Below are 19,799 nucleotides of genomic sequence, written 5' to 3' on the forward strand. Positions count from 1 at the left end.
ATGCTAGAGAATTGTAGAATGAACAGTACCCTTCACTAAAACACATTCACTCAATTATTTGGAGTGGGGTCCTTGTAGCTTTGGCCATATAGCGTATTTCTCATCCAGGATCATAAGCAGAGCCTATCTTAGGTAGAGTGACTTGATGATCTTATATTGATGGTCATCTTCTTCATTCACCCAGGTAAAACCGTGCCTGAAGAGCAGGAGATCAGCAAAGTCATGTACCATGACTGGCGTCTTATACCACGGCATGAAGAAGAGAACTTCAAGCAATTTATCCCTCTGCCGGAGCCAGAACCTGTCCGCTATGTGCCATACCCACCACTACTGAGGGCTATTGCTCTGGCTCAGTTGCAGAAAGAAGGAAAGCCTTTAACAGAGCCCATGCTGGACATTGGGAGATTACGGGAATCTGATCATGAGCTCCAAAAGGAGCTTAAAGTGAGGAGAGCCAAAACAGGGACACCAGTGTGATAAGGCCATGGACTTCTGCTACTTCCTAGAAACATGGATTCATGTACAGTTTATTGTCAGCAGCGTGACCTTCAAACCAAAATGGCAACAAAGTGCCATGGTAATTGGGGTTGTGGGCTCTGCTCTTTGTTGAGGGTTGTTTTCAGTTATAGACCATACTGAGTAAAGACTACACAACACCTTCCGTAATTGAAAATTGTCATTTTTACTCAATGACACCATAAGTAACTGTTGGACTTTCCTATTTGATGTTTACTGGGCTGTAATAAAACTTTATATAAAATCACACCATTATGTGCTACTGAGAATTTAAAGGCATTCCATATATGCAGTGCTCAGCATAAATGAGTACACCCCTTTTGAAAAGTAAGATTTTATTCAACATCTCAACACAAGAACAATTTCCAAAATGTTGGCAAAACTGAGTTTTATGTAACATTTGTTTTGCTCATTACATGAAAGTAAGGTTAATAGTATAACGTAGATTACAAAATCTTCAGTTTTACTCCAATTAGTTGATGCAAAAATGAATACACCCCACAACAAAAACTACTATATCTAGTATTTTGTATGACCTCCATGATTTGTAAGGACAGCACCAAGTCTTCTAAGCTTGGAATGAACAAGTTGGCAACATTGCAACATCTACATTTTTCCATTCTTCGAGAACAACCTCTTAGAGCCTGGATGCTGGATGGAAAGTGATGCTCAACTTGTCTTTTAAGATTTCCCCATAGGTGTTCGATTGGGTTCAGATCAGGAGACATACTTGGCCACTGAATCACTTTCACCTTGTTCTTCAGAAATGCAACAGTGGCCTTAGATGTGTGTTTTGGATCATTGTCATGTTGGAAAAGTGCACAACTTCTCTTTCAATACAGAGCAGTACATCAGTGAATTCATGATACCATGAATTAAATTCAGCTCCCCGACACCAGCAGCACTCATGCGGCAGCACAGAAGGACATTGCCACCACTATGTTTCACTGTAGGCACCATGCATTTTTCTTTGTACTCCTCACCTTTGCAACACCGTACAGTTTTGAAGCCATCAGTTCCAAAAACATTTATCTTGGTCTCATCACTCCAGAGTACAGAGTCCCAGTAGTCTTCTTTTTGAGTATGCTCCCTGGCAAATTCTAGGCAGGATTTTTTGTGCATGGGAGAGGTTTCCTATGTGGATGACACCCATGCATGCCATTCCTATGCATGCCATTGCAGTATACGCCATATTGCGTCATAGGAAACAATTGCCCCAGTTTTTGCTTTCTATTTTAGACAACTGCAATGAACTTGCATGGAGATTTTCTTTAACCCCTCTCATCAGAAGACGCTCTTGTCGAGGTGTCAACTTCCGTGGACAGCCTGGAAGTCTCTGTGAGATGGTTGCAGTTCCATATTTTTTAAATTTTTGTATCACTTTTGATACAGAATTCTGACTGATAAGTAAAGTGTTGCTGATCTTCTTGTAGCCTTCACCTTTCTTGTGTAAAGAAATTATTTTCTTTCTCAGGCCTTGTGACATTTCTCTTCCATGTGGTGCCATTGCTGACAGCATGAAATGGGAGGGGTTTTCTTTGTTAAGTAATGCCCTTTTATAATCAACTGCTGTACACCTGTTTAATGAATATTTAGACTCACCTGTAGTTGAATTCTTGTTAATTAGGATTTTATTGTCTAAAACTTAGCTTTGCGTCTAAGACTTTCATTGAGGTGTATTCATTTTTGCAATATGGTCTTGAATGAATTTGTTAGGAAAAATATTTTCTTGAATATTACTGAATAAGTTTAAACTAGGTGGAAACTGAACCCACATCAGAGGGAAGCAACTCTGCCCATGGTATCGCAGGACACTAGCACATCGAGGGGAGGGGATATATGAGCCGTGGCATATAGTGTGGCCCCTCTCGGAAGCCACGTAGGCCGTGAACCTCCAGCTCTACGGATGGGGGTCAAACAGAACCCGATTCCCCCGCTCCAGGCAGCGGAGCAGGTCTACAGGGATCCCCAATGTCGGCAGGATCCCATTATCCCCAGGATGGAGACAGATGCTGTAAGGTGCTTTTTATGGTGGTATTTATTCACCACTGAGTTTTTTTTTGCTAAATAAACAAAAAAACACAAACTTTTGAAAAAAAAACCACGCATTTTTCTTTGTTTCTGTTATAAAATGTTTTAAATAAATAACCTTTTTTCACAAATTCAGGTCAAAATGTATTCTGCTACATTTCTTTAGTGAAAATAACCCAAATTATTGTATATTATTAGTCTGTAGGAAAGTTATAGAGTCCACAAACCATGGTATATACAGTGGGGATCGAAAGTTTGGGCACCCCAGCTAAATATTTGTATTAATGTGCATAAAGAAGCCAAGGAAAGATGGAAAAATCTCCAAAAGGCATCAAATTACAGATTAGACATTCTTATAATATGTCAACAAAAGTTAGATTTTATTTCCATCATTTACACTTTCAAAATAACAGAAAACAAAAAAATGGCATCTGCAAAAGTTTGGGCACCCTGCAGAGTTAATATCTTGTACTGCCCCCTTTGGCAAGTATCACAGCTTGTAAACGCTTTTTGTAGCTGAAAGGAATTGACTCTCGTTCCTCTCGAGCCACTGACCCCCGTCAGTCCCTGGCCTTGATCAGTGTCTGTCCTCAGGCCCGGAGCCCCCTCTGAGACACAGGAAATGCACACAGACACAAGGTGGTATCTCAGAAGGAACTGAATTTATTCTTCCGTGTTTAAACTTATATATGAAACTTAAAACAATGCATGGAAATAGAAGAACCAATCAATTGTCAGATATGCATAAACCAATCAGAATATTACATACGTCAGTCATGCCCAATCATTTGGCATTTATGTAAATTATTATTAAGTGCGTCAAACATGAAATTTTGCTCAGTATAGAAAGTAGACAATTTCCCTATTTAACATTGGCTATAATTATTAATAATCTTGCAACAGGATATATCCAACCGCAGACTTTCAGTCTTGTGCTAGCTAAAAGAAAAAGGGAAGTTACACCTGAAGGGAAAAGAGGAACCTTAGGCTCTTATCGAAAGTAAAAAACAGTCTTAAAACACAAATTCATCTTTAAGTACTGACTAAGTTTTAAAATGGATACTTATCTTAAAATGGCAGAGCTTAGGCTAAGAGACAAAATGGCGGTATGGTAATGCTGAGAGGCTGATTCCTTCAAACCCCCTCTTAGGTCACGCACGTGACCTTACACCTTTTTTACAGGTTGGTACCTGGGGCCCTTAGTAGGTCCTTTATCAAGATACTGATTCCACATGGTTCTAGTAATGGTGGCGTCAATAAGTTTCTGCATTAAACCTCGGATGCAGGGGATACAATAGCAACCACACAGAGTTAATACTGCAGCAGCCATTACTATGGAAATCAGCATAGTTTTCATCAGGGTTCCCCATTTACCAAACCAATTTTCAAATAAACCAGCTAGTGGATTTTCTACTCCTGAGTTTTCAGCCAATTCTTCAGACAACATTTGGAGGCCTTGAAGGGCTCTAGTAATGCTTCCATCAGGAGCGGTGTTATTGGGGATAAAAGTACAGCAGTAGGAACCAAACATTTTACATACCCCTCCTTTCTCAGCTAATAACATATCAAGAGCAATGCGGTTTTGCCAAGCAGTAAGGGATGTTGCATCAAGTTGGGCAGAGACCCCCTTTAGAGCATCTCTAGTATAGTTAACAAACCTTTGTTGATTATAATAAATGTAAATAATCCAATCCACATTTTTGTTAGGCTGTACCCATATAGCAATAGAGGCAAACCCTGCAGCAATCTGGTCCTGAGCTTTAAATTCATCAGGGACTCCTCTTGGTACACCTATAGCATCTATGTAAACTCTATTGTCAAAGGAACCACTGGGTGCATTTCTTTTATACCTTCTAGATCTGGATTTTTCCAAGATGGGCAAGCTTCTTATCCCATCTTCTACTTTGATCATAAAGAAAGGCATGAGAAGATGGGTCAGAGCGCAGCTTCCCTTCCATCTGCTGGGGAGTCTGGCTCTGAGTCTCATATCTCCACACAGCCACCACACATCTGACAGTTGCTGCCGGTGGTCCTGAAACCATTCCTTCCGGTAGCCTTCTGCGGAGGTGCGGTTGGTCTTAATACAGTAATTAGGTGGAAATGTACCTAAATCTTTACCCTTAGCATCATCATGTTCAAAGCAGGTGAAATTTCCTGGTACCGGTTTAGAGGCCAAAGGTAAATTTCGTAATCCGGTAACAGGGAACTTCTTAACAAAATCAGAACATTCCTTCTCAGTGATGTTATCTTTATACATTCTAATTAGGCAGGACATATTAGTTTCTTCTTCTAACAAAGGAACTGTGGCAAGTAGGGGGCGGGGATTGGCACATGAAACACAGTCTCCCTGTCCCTTGCTCTTAGTGGTCCATCTCACCCATTCAATCCATTCATTTTTGTCAGAGTAACCAGTTTCAATGCTTAATCTGTCTTCTGATTGCATCACTACTCCTGTCACCTCATTATCCAGTCGATCCCTAACTTTGGGGAATGAATTGTCTATGGTATTGACATGGACTCTTGGGGAGGGTTTTACCTGTAATATGAGGTTGGCCCAGGGGTCTGTTCCTGACACAGTTATTCCCAACCTATATTCCCCACTATCTCTGACCTGTGGGTTCCTTATTGTGAAAATGATATTCCCTTGGCCTTTTGCTATAGAGATTCTTTGATAGGTGCCTATGTCCTCTAGGGGAATTCTAGCTGATTGGGTCTCCCATTTATGAGGGTCTGTTGTCCACCATATATTCTCCCAGTAACCACAGGGCTTATTCCTCCCACACATGTACACATTATAAGGTCCAATATCATAAGTAACTTTAGTCGGGTCAAACACCTGGTTTTTAGTCAGAGTAAACGCTATGGTCTGATTTACATCCTCAGTAGTCAAGACTGGTGTTTCCTGTAACCCCCATCCCTTATCTTGTATTGACATTCTTCTCATCCTTCTCTTAGTGCGGGTTAGACCTCGTTTCTTTCTGACACTAGAATGTTGTGTACTATGGTTTTGTGTGTGCACTGGTTCTGCATTATCTGGGTCATTAGCTTGGATGGGGGTATTACATATACTCTTAATCACTCCATAATCATCTGGGTGATAAATACAGTTAGTTATTGTCCATACTGGGAGGAACACAGTCAGGGTTGCTAGTATGAGGAAGCAAAATGTCTGCCCAGAGTTCTGTGAGAGCATCAGAAAGGTCATCTTCTTCAAAGACTTTTACACCGGCTTCACTTCCTTTTTCTTCTTCTGTATCTGTGTCTTTGTCTTGCTTCTTAGGGGCTTGGTTCACCATTTTTACACGACTGGCATGGATCCAGGCCTTGGAATCCTCAGTCAGGACAGCGGTCCTGGTGACAGCGATCACAGAAGTAGGGGGCCCAAAGGGATACTCTTGCTTCCGATTCCTATGGAGGGCTTGTATCACCACACGGTCCCCGACTTGGAAAGAGTGAGTTGGTTCCTGTGAAGAAAGAGGAAAGGTGCGAGCAACATTTCTTTCAACCTTGTCCAAAGTTTCAATACGTTTTCTCACATATTCCTCCTGAATCAATTCCAAATCCCCTCTTTCTACCATGAGTGGCTGTCTGGCCCAGGGAGTGGGACATTCCTGACATACCTTGGCCACAAATGCTGGACCGTTGTCAGAATTAATCTGGAGTGGACATCCCCACCTGGGAATAATTTCCCGTGTGAGGATCCTCACTACAGTTTGGGCATCTTCTTTTGTGGTTACAAAGTTTTCTACCCAGCGGCTAAACATGTCCACAATTACCAAAAGATATTCTTGTCTTTTTCCTACCTTTGGCATGTGTGTAAAGTCTACTTGTAGGTGGGTAAAAGGTGTTGATGGGTATGTCAGGTGTTCATGTCTTGCCTTGTGACTTGTGAGGATTGTTTGGGTTATTCCTTATGCATGTAATGCATCTAGACACATAAGATTTTACCAAAGAGGGAAGGCCAGGAATGAAAAAATCATTATCCAGCAGTTCACATGTAACCTGCCATCCCCTGTGACCTACTCCATGATACTGTGAGATGAACAGAGGTGCACTAGCCTTTGGAATGCATGGTCTCCCCTCTGTGACACAAAGTCCAGTTTATGGATCTTTGGTCACACCAGCTGCATTCCACTGCTTAATATCTTCTGAGGTAGCATATGTCTGTAAATCCTGCAATGTTTGATCCAACAGTGGCATTTCAGGGGTGAGCATTGGCATCTGGATCATGGCAGGCTGGGTAAGGGCCGCCTCTTTTGCTACTTTGTCAGCTAGAGCATTTCCCTTTGCAATATCAGTTTGTTCATTTGTGTGTGCCCTACAGTGTAGGATAGCAAGGGATCTTGGCAGTTGTATGGCTTTGAGTAAAGCCTTCACCAGAGATGAATGTGAGATGGATTTTCCTCTCTTTTCCCAAATTATTCCAAAATCGTGGCACACGCCAAACGCATATCTGGAATCTGTGTAAATATTTACATCCTGTCCCTCAAAAAGCTGACATGCTCTTGTAAGGGCTATCAGCTCAGCGGCCTGAGCTGACTGGTATGGGATGGGTTTTGCTTCAAGTACTTTATCTGGCAACTGCACCACCGCATATCCTACATGGTAAACAGTATCAGTGGGTCTCGAGCAAGAACCATCTACAAAAACATTCTGTGCCTCTGGAAGAGCCACAGAAGACATATCCTGTCTTGGGGAGGTGTCCTGATGAATCAATTCCAGGCAATCATGCTGTGGAACAACTTCATCCTGCTCTCCCTTTAAGCCTAATAAGGCATTCAAAATTGGAGCTGGACCTGAAGTGGGAGAGGTATATTTTATTCTCAACTTAGGGTTTGACAACAGTATAACCTCATATCCACTAAGTCTCTGGGCTGACATGTGTTGGGTATGTATATTCTTGAGTAGAATAGACACATTGTGGGTGGTATGTAAGGTGGTCTCATGTCCCAGAGTGAGTGACGTAGCCATTTGGACCACCATAGCGCATGATGCTAGTGCTCTGAGACACGCAGGCATGCCTTGGACCTGTACTGGAACCATTTTTGAGAAAAAAGCAACAGGGCGGAGTTTTCCTCCATGCTCCTGGGCCAGGATCCCTGCCATAGTTTTACAATTTTCCCTAGCATACAGATGAAACATTTGATCATATGCGGGCAGACCAAGACCAGGGGCTATTACCATAGCATTTTTCAGATACACAAAAGCATTGCACATATCATCTGACCATTTCACAAGATCTGACATTTCTGAACCTGTGGCTTGTCTCAAAATGTTGTCATAGTAGGAACAGTCAGGTATCCATTGGCGGCAGTAACCAATCATACCAAGAAAGGTGAGCATGTCTTTCTTGGTCAATGGGCGGGGCAGACCCATAAGAGCCGCAGCTCTTTTGTGGCTGACTTTCCTTTCACCTTTTGTGAGAACAAAACCAAGGTATTCAACAGTTTTCTGACACCATTGTAGCTTTTTCTTAGACACTTTATGACCACATTCATATAACCAGTTCATGAGATCTACACTATCCCCCTGGCTGGCTGCCCGATTAACACTACAGAGAAGCAAATCATCTGCGTATTGAACCAAAACTGAACCATGGCGAGGAGTCCATGGCTTTAAGGTAGCCTGGAGGACGACAGAGTAGACCACAGGCAAATCTACATACCCTTACGGTAACTTACACCAAGCAAGGGTCTTTCTCCTGTAATGAAACGCAAAAATTGGGCGTGTCTCCTTGGCAACAGGGATTGAAAAAAATGCATTTGTCAGATCAATCACTGTGAAAAACTCAGCATCAGCTGGGATGGAGGAAATGAGTGTTGGTACATCAGGCACTATTGGGGCAATGGGAATCACAAGATCATTAATGGCCCTCAGGTCCTGCACAAATCTGTAAGAGCCGTCCGGCTTCTTAACTGGATTTATTGGGCTGTTGTATGGTGAAATCACCTCTTCAAGAACTCCTTCCTTGAGAAAGTGTTCCACCATGGGCGTTATTCCTTCCTCCTTTTCTTTTGACAAAGGGTATTGTTTGTGAAACACAGGTTGAGCCCATGGTTTCAGTGTGGCCTTATATGGAGTGCAGGAAATGGATCCCACATCCAAGGCACTTTTTGCCCAAACTTTGTCATTAATTATTCCAGCAGGAAATGAGGGGTCTTCTTTAGTAATCATTGTCATGGCAGGGATGATTGGCATTTTGGCAGAGTGAGCCACAATACCACCTCTCTTTGTGGATTTCAAGTTGATGTTCAACTCTCCCAGGAGGTCTCTCCCTAACAAATTAACTGTACAATTGGGTATGATTCTGAATGAGTGATCTAGCAGAGTGATTCCCTGTATGGGGTCAAAAATTGGAAGAGGCGGTGTTTTATAAGTCTTGGTCAGTATCCCATTTATTCCCATGGAAGGTTCAGCATTCATTACCTCTCCCTTATAATAATCCTCACTCAGACTCGAACGAGTGGCCCCGGAGTCCAACAAAAATGGGATTAATTTGCCCTGTATATGTAAGGATACAAGGGGTTGTTCCTTATAAGAATGAGAGGCAAGCGGGAATGCTGGGATACCACCTTCTGGGCACCTTCATTTATTTTGTGATTGTGTCTGCCAAGAGATAGGAAACCTCACATTCTGCTGTGGGAGGTCCCTTTGTGGTTGGCCTGGGGAGGGGCTATGCTGGGCGTGGTCCTGAGTTTCATATGGACATTGATTTCTCCAATGATCCTCAGCCCCACAGTTGAAACAACCCGTGTCCCGTCCCCTATTATTCCTCCCTCTTCCCCTAAACCGGCCTCTGCCTCGGTTATTGAAACCCCCCCTTCTCTTGTACGGCGGGTTTGTGTGGGGAAAAGGATCTTCCTGAAAATGAGTGGCCACCGCCTTGGGTATCTCTAGACATCCGGCAGCATCTTTCTCAGTCAATTTTAATTGAAATTGTTCTCTGGTACAAGTGGGCCATTCAGAAATCATCTGTTTTACAGTTAACATGACACTGGGTTTTAGATTGGACAGGAAAGTCTGAATCAGTAGACTATGCATGGTGTCTTGCAATGTCAATCCTGCCTCTTGTGTCCATGTCTCATTAAATCTTTTCCAAAAATCTAACACAGTTTCTCCTGACTTTTGCTTGCAGGCTACTGCGGTAGGGAGGGAGGATCTAGATTGGAAAGCTCATTCCATTTCTTCTGAGACCTCTCTCCACATATTGTCCCTATCATCTTCTGTGTTTAATTTATAATTTGTGGCAGTAATGTTGCCTGCTTCTAAGATGGATATGGTCCCAACATTACCCCAATTCCAAGGGGATGTTTGTCCCAATATTCCATCGAGGATAAGGCGCATATCCTCTTGTGTGTAATTTCTACCTTTACATGCTTTCTTCAAATAGCTCACAGTAGCCGTTGAAGAAACAGTGGGTCTTGGACAATGTTTGACAATCCTATTTATGTCTTCTATCTCAATGGATCTTTAATAGATTGTCTCCTATTGTCATGAAGGGCATCTGTTGTGTATTGGAATCAATACCATATTGGGTATTATGGCGTGTGTGTGATGGACTTAGCATGTCCACTATACCTAGACTATTAGCTGCTCTGAACAGCAGAGAGCCTGAACTAGAGGAATCATCAACAAGTGAGTCATCTGCTTCAGTAGTTGAAGAAACAGCTATTCCCCCTGTCACTCCCTGTGTGGTAGGAATTTGAACCACACCCTGGGAGTGCGCGGGAGTTTGAACTGTACTAGGCTGTGTGGTACAAATGTAAACAGCACTAGGTATTTGAGGGGTCTGTGGAAGTGTTGGTGCTGGAGGTGCAGTGGGGTGCTGGACTGCATAATGTCTGGCTAAAAAATCAATATCTTCTTAGAGATGGATAAAGTTTTGTGGGCTGTGGGACAGGTGGGACATATGGGGGAGGGAATGGCATGAGAGGGTGTGTGGGTCTGTCTATTTCTGACTCTAATTCATGTCTTTTAGTGGCATCTACATTTCTAGCTTTGGCTTTATTTTGTTTCCCAGTTTGTCTATGAAACCAGAGAGGGGCAAATTCTAACCAATTTTGTCCTCCTCTGGCCATATATTTCTGATCCCACGCAGGATCTCCCTCATACCATGGAAAAGCCTGTTTATCCCCCAGACAGAGACCCCTAATCATATCCATATGAAAAGTATCATTACTCCCATCACGGGGAAACGGGTCAACACTTCCCATGAATTCACTCCAGTCTGCTAATTTATCCACCCAGGGGTTAACTAGATAGTAATCTGTCCCACAGATACGGGCTACATAATCTTTACATATCTCACCAACATTTGGGGGGGGAGTTTATCCTTACTTCGACCACTTCCCATTTTTTACACTTACAAAGGTCTGTGTTACAAATCTGTCCTATAGGCTGTCCCAAAAGACAGGGGTCAACTTCCAAATGACAATTTACTTTATAAAAATGTCTGGACTTAAGATATTGATTGGGTCTTTCTCTAGTGGTTGACCAAAAGTGGAGATTATAACCTGGATATACAATACTTCTAATAATATCCTGACTCTGACTACCTCCCACTTTTTCTAACAATAAGCCTACAACACAATTTGAACAAGACATTTACATAGGCACCCAACTCAGTGTTGCCACGCAATCACCCCATCCAAATCATCAACCAATAAGGTTTAGCTGAAGGGGTGGGGCATGTCACACTGAAATTGACAATACCTTCAGTAACTGCTGGTCCATACACTTACCACCTGGACACTTGTGTCACACAAACAAATTATCTTATACTTCTATGCGATAGGAAGAAAAGCAAAGAGTTGCAGGACAGAACTGATCAACCCCGGACTTTTTCTGGTTTCTTCTCAAAGAAACTCTTTTCAGTCCCTTCTCTTAAGAGACTTGCAGTTCCCAAAACTGCTCCGGTCTTTCCAGAGTGCTTCCCACAGCACTCTGCGCCTGGCCACTGGCGTCTTATGACGTGAGGTCCAGTGCTACAATAGGGCATGAAATTTTTATCAGAGCCTTAACGGCAAGAGACTTATTTGGCAGAATGACAAAAAATCTTACTTACCGAAGGGTGATTATCTCATCCCGGACACGAGCCCCCAATTGAAAGGAATTGACTGTCGTTCCTCTCGAGCCACTGACCCCCGTCAGTCCCTGGCCTTGATCAGTGTCTGTCCTCAGGCCTGGAGCCCCCTCTGAGACACAGGAAATGCACACAGACACAAGGTGGTATCTCAGAAGGAACTGAATTTATTCTTCCGTGTTTAAACTTATATATGAAACTTAAAACAATGCATGGAAATAGAAGAACCAATCAATTGTCAGATATGCATAAACCAATCAGAATATTACATACGTCAGTCATGCCCAATCATTTGGCATTTATGTAAATTATTATTAAGTGCGTCAAACATGACCTTTTGTTCAGTATAGAAAGTAGACAATTTCCCTATTTAACATTGGCTATAATTATTAATAATCTTGCAACAGGATATATCCAACCGCAGACTTTCAGTCTTGTGCTAGCTAAAAGAAAAAGGGAAGTTATACCTGAAGGGAAAAGAGGAACCTTAGGCTCTTATCGAAAGTAAAAAACAGTCTTAAAACACAAATTCATCTTTAAGTACTAAGTTTTAAAATGGATACTTATCTTAAAATGGCAGAGCTTAGGCTAAGAGACAAAATGGCGGTATGGTAATGCTGAAAGGCTGATTCCTTCAGTAGCCAGCCAAGAGTCTTTCAATTCTTGTTTGAGGTATCTTTGCCCATTCTTCCTTACAAAAGTCTTCCAGTTCTTTGAGATTTCTGGGCTGTCTGTCACGCACTGCTCTTTTAAGGTCTATCCATAGATTTTCAATTATGTTGAGGTCAGGAGATTGTGAAGGCCATGGCAAAACCTTCCGTTTACGCCTCTTGATGTAATCCCCCATGGATTTTGAGGTGTGTTTAGGATCATTATCCATTTGTAGAAGCCATCCTCTCTTTAACTTCAGCTTTTTCACAGATGGCATCAAGTTACCATCCAAAATTTGCTGAAATTTTATTGAATCCATTTTTCCTTCTACTCGTGAGATGTTCCCTGTGCCACTGGCTGCAACACAACCCCAAAGCATGATTGATCCAACCCCATGCTTAACAGTTGGACAGAGGTTCTTTTCATTAAATTCTGTGCCCCTTCTTCTCCAAACGTACCTTTGCTCATTCCGGCCAAATAGTTCAATTTTAACCTCATCGGTCCACAGAACTTGTTTCCAAAATGCATCAGGCTTGTCTATATGTTCATTTGCAAAGTTCAAACGATGATTTTTGTGGTGAGGACGTAGAAGAGGTTTTCTTCTGATGACTCTTCCATGAAGACCATATTTGTACAAGTATCTCTTTATAGTGGAATAGTGTACCACAGCTCCAGTGTCTGCCAGATCTTTCTGGAGGGATTGTGCAGTCAAACGTGGGTTTTGAATTGTTTTTCTCACAATCCTGTGAGCTGTTCTGTCTGATATTTTTCTTGGTCTTCCAGATGTTGCTTTAACTTCCACTGTTCCTGATGATTGCCATTTCTTAATTACATTTCGAACAGAGGATATTGACATCTGAAAATGCTTTGCTATCTTCTTATAGCTTTCTCCAGCTTTGTGAGCGTCAACGATTTTCAGTTTCAGTTTTCTAGACAACTGCTTAGAAGAACCCATGGTGCTGATTGTTGGGGCAAGGTCAGATGAGTCTGGGCATTTAAAACCTTTGAGCTTGACATCACCTGGTCTTCCCAGACGATGATTGAGAACAATCCATGACAATGGCAGGTCTCAGATTTGCAAAGGGGGCAGTGCATGCTATAAATTCTGCAGGGTGCCCAAACTTTTGCAGATGCCATTTTTTTGTTTTCTGTTATTTTGAAAGTGTAAATGATGGAAATAAAATCTAAGTTTTGTTGACATATTATAATAATGTCTAATCTGTAATTTGATGCCTTTTGGAGATTTTTCCATCTTTCCTTGGCTTCTTTATGCACATTAATACAAATTTTTAGCTGGGGTGCCCAAACTTTTGATCCCCACTGTATATCTACCAATCAATCAATTCTAATGTACTGATGGCCAATCTCAATTCTTGAGGCCCAAAAATGCCAGGACAGTACCAATACCCCCCAAATGACCCATTTTTGGAAAATAGACAGCCAAAGTTATTTAGTAAGAGGCACGGCAAGTTTTTTGAAGTTGTAAATAAATATATATATATATATATATTTTTTTTTAACATATTGTCACCAGTCCAGTCCAGTATTATCATATAAGTGGTGTGGTGGTGATTAGGGACACTGACCTGGTGACAGTATGTAAAAATAAATAATAATTTAATTATTTTTTTCAGTTTTTTTATTACTTTTTTATTTTATTACCATTTTCAACATATGGTGCCCAAAGCAATACAATGTTACCATAGTAATATTGTACTACTCTGGGCAAGGATTTTTTTTTTTTTTTGCATTTCATTGGTTTTAGCAACCATTGTTACTGAATGAAACTGAAATAGTCTGGGGGAAGGGTTCGATTTTTGTCTTTTTCTTTTTTTCTATTGGTGTCCCCATCTGGGGAGATTCACCCTTCACCCTCTCTATGCATCCTGCAGACCACTGCTACTGGGACAGAAAGTGCGACAAAATGCAGAATGTTAGCATTTCCACTAGAGCAAGAAGTGAAATGAAATGGCGTAGTGGAGAGACCTGTTCCTGTGAAAAAAATGAATTAAAAAAATTGTTTTAAGCCGCCACCCCCACGCATATTTAAAAGTAAACACGTATGTAGCATGTGCCCAGGATTTTTATATTATTGTGGATCATGTGTTTCCTACTCTAGGTGGGAGGAGGATACATTGTATCTTTCTCTTCTTGCACGAGAGGAAGAAGTAAATAAACAAATGTGTGTAAAGAAAATATATTAGAAAAAATGAAAACAAAGAAAAAATTAGCTATACCATGGTACGATCTAAATCAATGCCAGGGTCAGCATTAGGGTTAAGGTAAAGGTAAAAGGTCAAGGACAGTATATTTTAAGTAGGATTTAAAAAATAAATTTTTTTTTTAAATTATTAATTAGTACTGTTTAGGTAGGATAAAAAAAGCAAAATACACACTGTTGTCTATGGGCTGTACTACGGGTACAAACAAATAATGTACACATATGTGGTATCGCTGCGATCATCAGGAGTAGGAGATATTATTTTGGGTTGTTTCTTGGTGGTAAAGCATGGTAATAGCAAAAAATACAAAAGCTAAATTTTTAAAAATAAGTTTTTGCTTTTCTTTTTAAATAATTTGAATCAGTTTCCCTTTGATAATAAAAATAAAAATCAGGAGCTATCCATTACCATTTACCACTATAAGAAAGCCCCATTTGTCCTGAAATACACCATGGTATAATGGACCTGGATACAATAAGTAGTCGCACCGATATGTACAGTTGTACTAACACTTGCCAAAGTTGCAAAATGGTGTTCAGGCATTAACATTTGTTTTACCTTTGGTCACCAAGGGGTAATGCCCCCCACCGTCTACATAAGTGCATGCACATACAAATGTAAACACGTATGTAGAGTGTGCCAAAGAAAAACTGATTGTATCACACATATTAAATATGAATGAGAGAACAATTCTAGGGCCATCATTCATGGTTAACTGTGAACTGAAGAACACCAAAACTACTGCTCCAGGCTGGTCCACCCTTGTCTGCCAGGACTATCAAGTGCTAGTCTAGCTTAGATCTAAGCATGGAGGAATGACTGCCATCCGATAAAACCATTTCTTTATTAGGACAGATCTAAAAAGACAAAACTGATGACCTGCAAAGAGCCCTTTAAAGCATCACCTATGGATAATTTGGGGTATCAAAGTTTGTTGCCATTTCAATTTTATGGCTTGACATGTTGGGTTTGTACTTGGCTCAACCTTATCTTTTATATTTCATCAAACAATGAGAATTTTTTAGTGTTTGTATACATCAAAACTAACTTATATACATTTTTTTACTAACAATAGGGGGTTTATTAAACCGCTGTGCTAGTATGCTGTAAGATAAAAATTTGAAACTAGCATCAATGTGTTCTCCAGAGTCTCTGCTTTCGGAAAATATATAATTTATTAGGAATATAAAGTCATTGTGAGCCACAAATCGTGCAGTTTAGCCGGAGTGCAAGAAAATGAAGAAAGTCTCCAGTGATTGGTCGGTCAGGGTCAGGTGACCTCCAACTGTCACTTCTGACACTAACAGCTCACTCTGCTTTGAGAGATTGGAGAGGAGGGAAGCAGAGAGACTTGAATGGAAATTTCTAGTCACATCCACAGCGATTTTACAGTGATTTCGTTTCAGAGAAGACCGGAGATGACGTCTGAACGCCCAGAGACAATAAGTGAGTGTTATTAAATAAATTTTTTAAACCGTTGCTATGGTTACCGTTTCTCTGTTTTGATGGGCCTGTCCCCAGCAGTATCCCTAGGAATCTGAATGGCCCACCAGTAATCCCAATTACAGTGCTAGCCCCACCTACAAGGCCTACCCCTCCTCTAGAGGACTAGTTATTCTCCCTGTGGGTGGGGTTTGGTGTGGTAGGTCTGCCCTGTGGTTTCCAGGCCCCTCCCATATGCCATGATATAGGATGTAGTGATGAGCCTGAGGCTGGAGTCTGTGCAGACTACAAGTCCCAGCATCCCTTTGGGTATCAGGGCTGTGTGTTATGCACAGCCTGCCATCATCCCTATGCAGCAATCACTGAAAGCCCTGTCTGGGGATGATGTAGGAGAAGTGTGCTGTGACAGAAATCTCTTGTTGCCCCTAGCAACCAGTCAGCCTCTAGCTGTCAGTGCTGCACCAGGCTGTGAAATGAATTCTGACTGGTTGCTAATAGCAACAATAGATTTTTCCTTATAATACACTTGTCATACAATGCATTTTTAATCCCCTAATTATGTAGAATTTGTAGAATTCATTCACTAGATCAGATTTTGGTGGATGGGGTTGTTTACATTTTGCTAGAATGTTATTGAAGTGTCCCAAGTGACATGTCATTCAGTTCTCTTCATCATTGGGGCCTTGTGATGTGGAGGCTTGAGTCCCTAATGCTGAACAGAAAACATGTCCATGTGTGAGATAGATAGATATATATATATACACAGGGCTTTCCTTCTGGCTGAACTAGGGTCTGACACCCCCACTGATGTACGCGGGGAACGAGTGGGACTTTCTCAGCTCTCTGCAGCTGTGCCGGCCACAGAGTAAGCAGGCGGATGCATTTGCCAACGCTGCCTCTATAGTGCTGGCCGGCGGCTGCAGCAGTTCTGACAGTCTCCAGCAGAGATCTATGTGAAGCTGCCCTCTCCCTGTATAGGGTAGGGGATATGCCTTGACAGGGGAGCCAGGAACAGGCTGCAGGGACTGAGAGAGATCTGCTGCCTGTAGGTTTGCTGCCTGTGCCCACTCCTAGTGTCCTCGCTCCTCCTGGCTGAGTGCACAGTTTCCCCATAACTAATTGTTCATGTTACATAGAGAATGTGGATCTATTGTTGCTGCTGAGGAACAGTATGGGCATCTATTGTTGCTGCTAAGAGGCACATTATTGCTGCTGGGGTATCTATTGTTACTGCTGGGCTATCTTTTCTTGATGCTTGGCTAATTATTGTTGCTGCTGGGGTAACTATTCTTGCTATCTATTGTTGCTCATACACCTACTGTTGTTGTTGGGGTATATATTCTTGCTGCTGGGGTAACTATTATTGCTATCTATTGTTGCTCATACATCTACTGTTGTTGTTGGGGTATAAATTCTTGCTGCTGGGGTAACTATTATTGCTATCTATTGTTGCTCATACATCTACTGTTGTTGTTGGGGTATATATTCTTGCTGCTGGGGTAACTATTCTTGCTATCTATTGTTGCTCATACATCTACTGTTGTTGTTGGGGTATATATTCTTGCTGCTGGGGTAACTATTGTTGCTATCTATTGTTGCTCATACATCTACTGTTGTTGTTGGGGTATATATTCTTGCTGCTGGGGTAACTATTACTGCTATCTATTGTTGCTCATACATCTACTGTTGTTGTTGGGGTATATATTCTTCCTGCTGGGGTAACTATTGTTGCTAGAAGGGGCCTATAATTCCCGTAGTCAGTGGGGGTTATCGTTCATGCAAAGATGTGTTCTAATGGCTCATGCACATGGGAACTGAGAGCTGTACTGTATAAAAACTGGGCATGTTCCTGTGCTAGCAAATAACAGGTCTTGCATTCAGCTAGTAGAAATCAATGCCAAGGTGCAACACACAGCAGCAGTTCCCATTTATTAATGCCCATCCCCCGTGGTACTGGAGTTTTGTGATTGATGTGTATAGGGACATATGCTCTGCATCCCTGTAGGTATTTGTCCCTGTATGGAATTACTGCTGGGATGTGTAAATATGAATACAGCTGCTGCGTATATCATTCTGGTATTGATTTCTACAGGCTGTTGGCAGACAACTATATATAAGACCTATGGCAAAGATATGCCTGGTATTACACTATATGGCTCAGAGGGCCTATGTGCATGAGCCCTCAACTTCTCTGTCACCCACCAGGCACGGAGTAGTAGAGCGCAACAATATGAAGCGCATCCATGCCAAATATCGCAATTAAAGCCTCATTCAGATGGGCATTGGACCCCGTCCTGTGTGCAGGCTGCCTTTGCCTGCATGCAGCTCAGGGTGGATGCAGAAACAAACTACAGAAGCGGATGCAGATGCAGCAGCTGCAATGACACAGCCACATGTCAAAATGTGATAGCTGCGCAGCCCCAAATGCAGATTGTGTGCACACAGGGCCGTGCAGATGATCCAGATTGTGACATGCATCTACTTCTATAGGCTGTTTGCATGTAGCTCAGGCAGATGTAGAGCAATGCTAGAAGGAGGGGGCGGCTCAGACAAAGGGTTGTGCTAGGAGTGGGTAGGAGGTGGAGAACAGCCTGACCTAGAGGCAGGGGGGTGAGTAGTTCTTCCACCTATACTTTGAGGAACTTTAGACAGATTTTATATATATATTGCTGTCAATAAGGAATGCTTTCAGAAATAGAAGTGTTAATCATTTATTTTTATTAATGAACAAAATGGAAAGTAATTGAACAGAAGAGGAATCCAAATCAAATCAATATTTGGTGTGACCACCCTCTGCCTTCAAAACAGCATAAATTCTTCCAGGTACACCTGCATACAGTTTCTGAAGGAACCCGGCAGGTAGGTTGTTCCAAACATCTTGGAGAACTAACCAAAGATCTTCTATGGCTGTAGGCTGCCGCAACTCTTTCTGTTTTTTCATGTAGTCACAGACAGACATGATAATGTTGAGATCAGGGCTCTATGGGGGCCAAACCATCACTACCAAGACTCTCGTTCTTGTTTACACTGGAGATAGTTCTTAATGACATTGGCTGTATGTTTGGGGTCATTCTCCTGCTGAGGAATACATTTGGGCCAATCACACGCCTCTCTGATGGTATGGCATGATGGATAATTATCTGCCTGTATCTCTCAGCATTGAGGACTCCATTGATCTTAAGGAAATCTCCAACTCCACTTCCAGAAATGCAGCCCCAAACTTGCATGGAATCTCCACTATGCTTCATTATTGCCTGCAGACACTCATTATTATACCGCACTCCAGCCCTTTGGCAAACTACCTGCCTTTTGCCACAGCCAAATATTTCATATTTTGACTCATTGGACCACAGCATCTGCTGTCATTTTTTTGCACGCCAGTTTTCATGCATAGTTGAGTCGCCTAGGCCTTGTTTCCATATCTTATGCATGAAAACATAGGAACCGGGGTGCAGAAAAATGGCAGCAGGTGTTCTGGGCCGATGAGTCAAAATTTGAACTATTTGGTTGTAGTAGAAGGCAGTTTGTTTGCAAAGGGCTTGGGAGCAGTACAATAATGAGTGTCTGCAGGTAACAGAAGCATGGTGGAGGTTCCTTGCAAGTTTGGGGCTGTATTTCTGCAAATGGAGCTGAAGATTTGGAGTTGGAGATTTGGTCAGGATCAATGATGTTCTCAAAGCTGAGAAATACAGGCAGATACTTATCCATCATGCCATACCATCATTGTGGTGTGTGATTGGCCCCTAATTTATTCCGCAGCAGAACAACGACACTCAAACATGCAGCCAATGTCATTAAGAACTATCTTCAGTGTACACAAGAAAAAGGAGTCCAGAAAATAATGGCTTGGCCCC

General features: G+C 41.9%; 1 pseudogene; it reads left to right on the forward strand.

Moving 5' to 3' along the window:
• Positions 1-159: 159 nt before the first annotated feature.
• On the forward strand, positions 160-477 carry LOC149473127 (small ribosomal subunit protein mS34 pseudogene; annotated as a pseudogene).
• The last annotated feature ends 19,322 nt before the right edge of the window (positions 478-19,799 follow it).

This window comes from Staurois parvus, unplaced genomic scaffold, assembly GCF_062004578.1.
Source record: "Staurois parvus isolate SC_StPar_1 unplaced genomic scaffold, SC_StPar_1.0 ptg000018l, whole genome shotgun sequence".
In the NCBI taxonomy this organism is placed as follows: Eukaryota; Metazoa; Chordata; class Amphibia; order Anura; family Ranidae; genus Staurois; species Staurois parvus.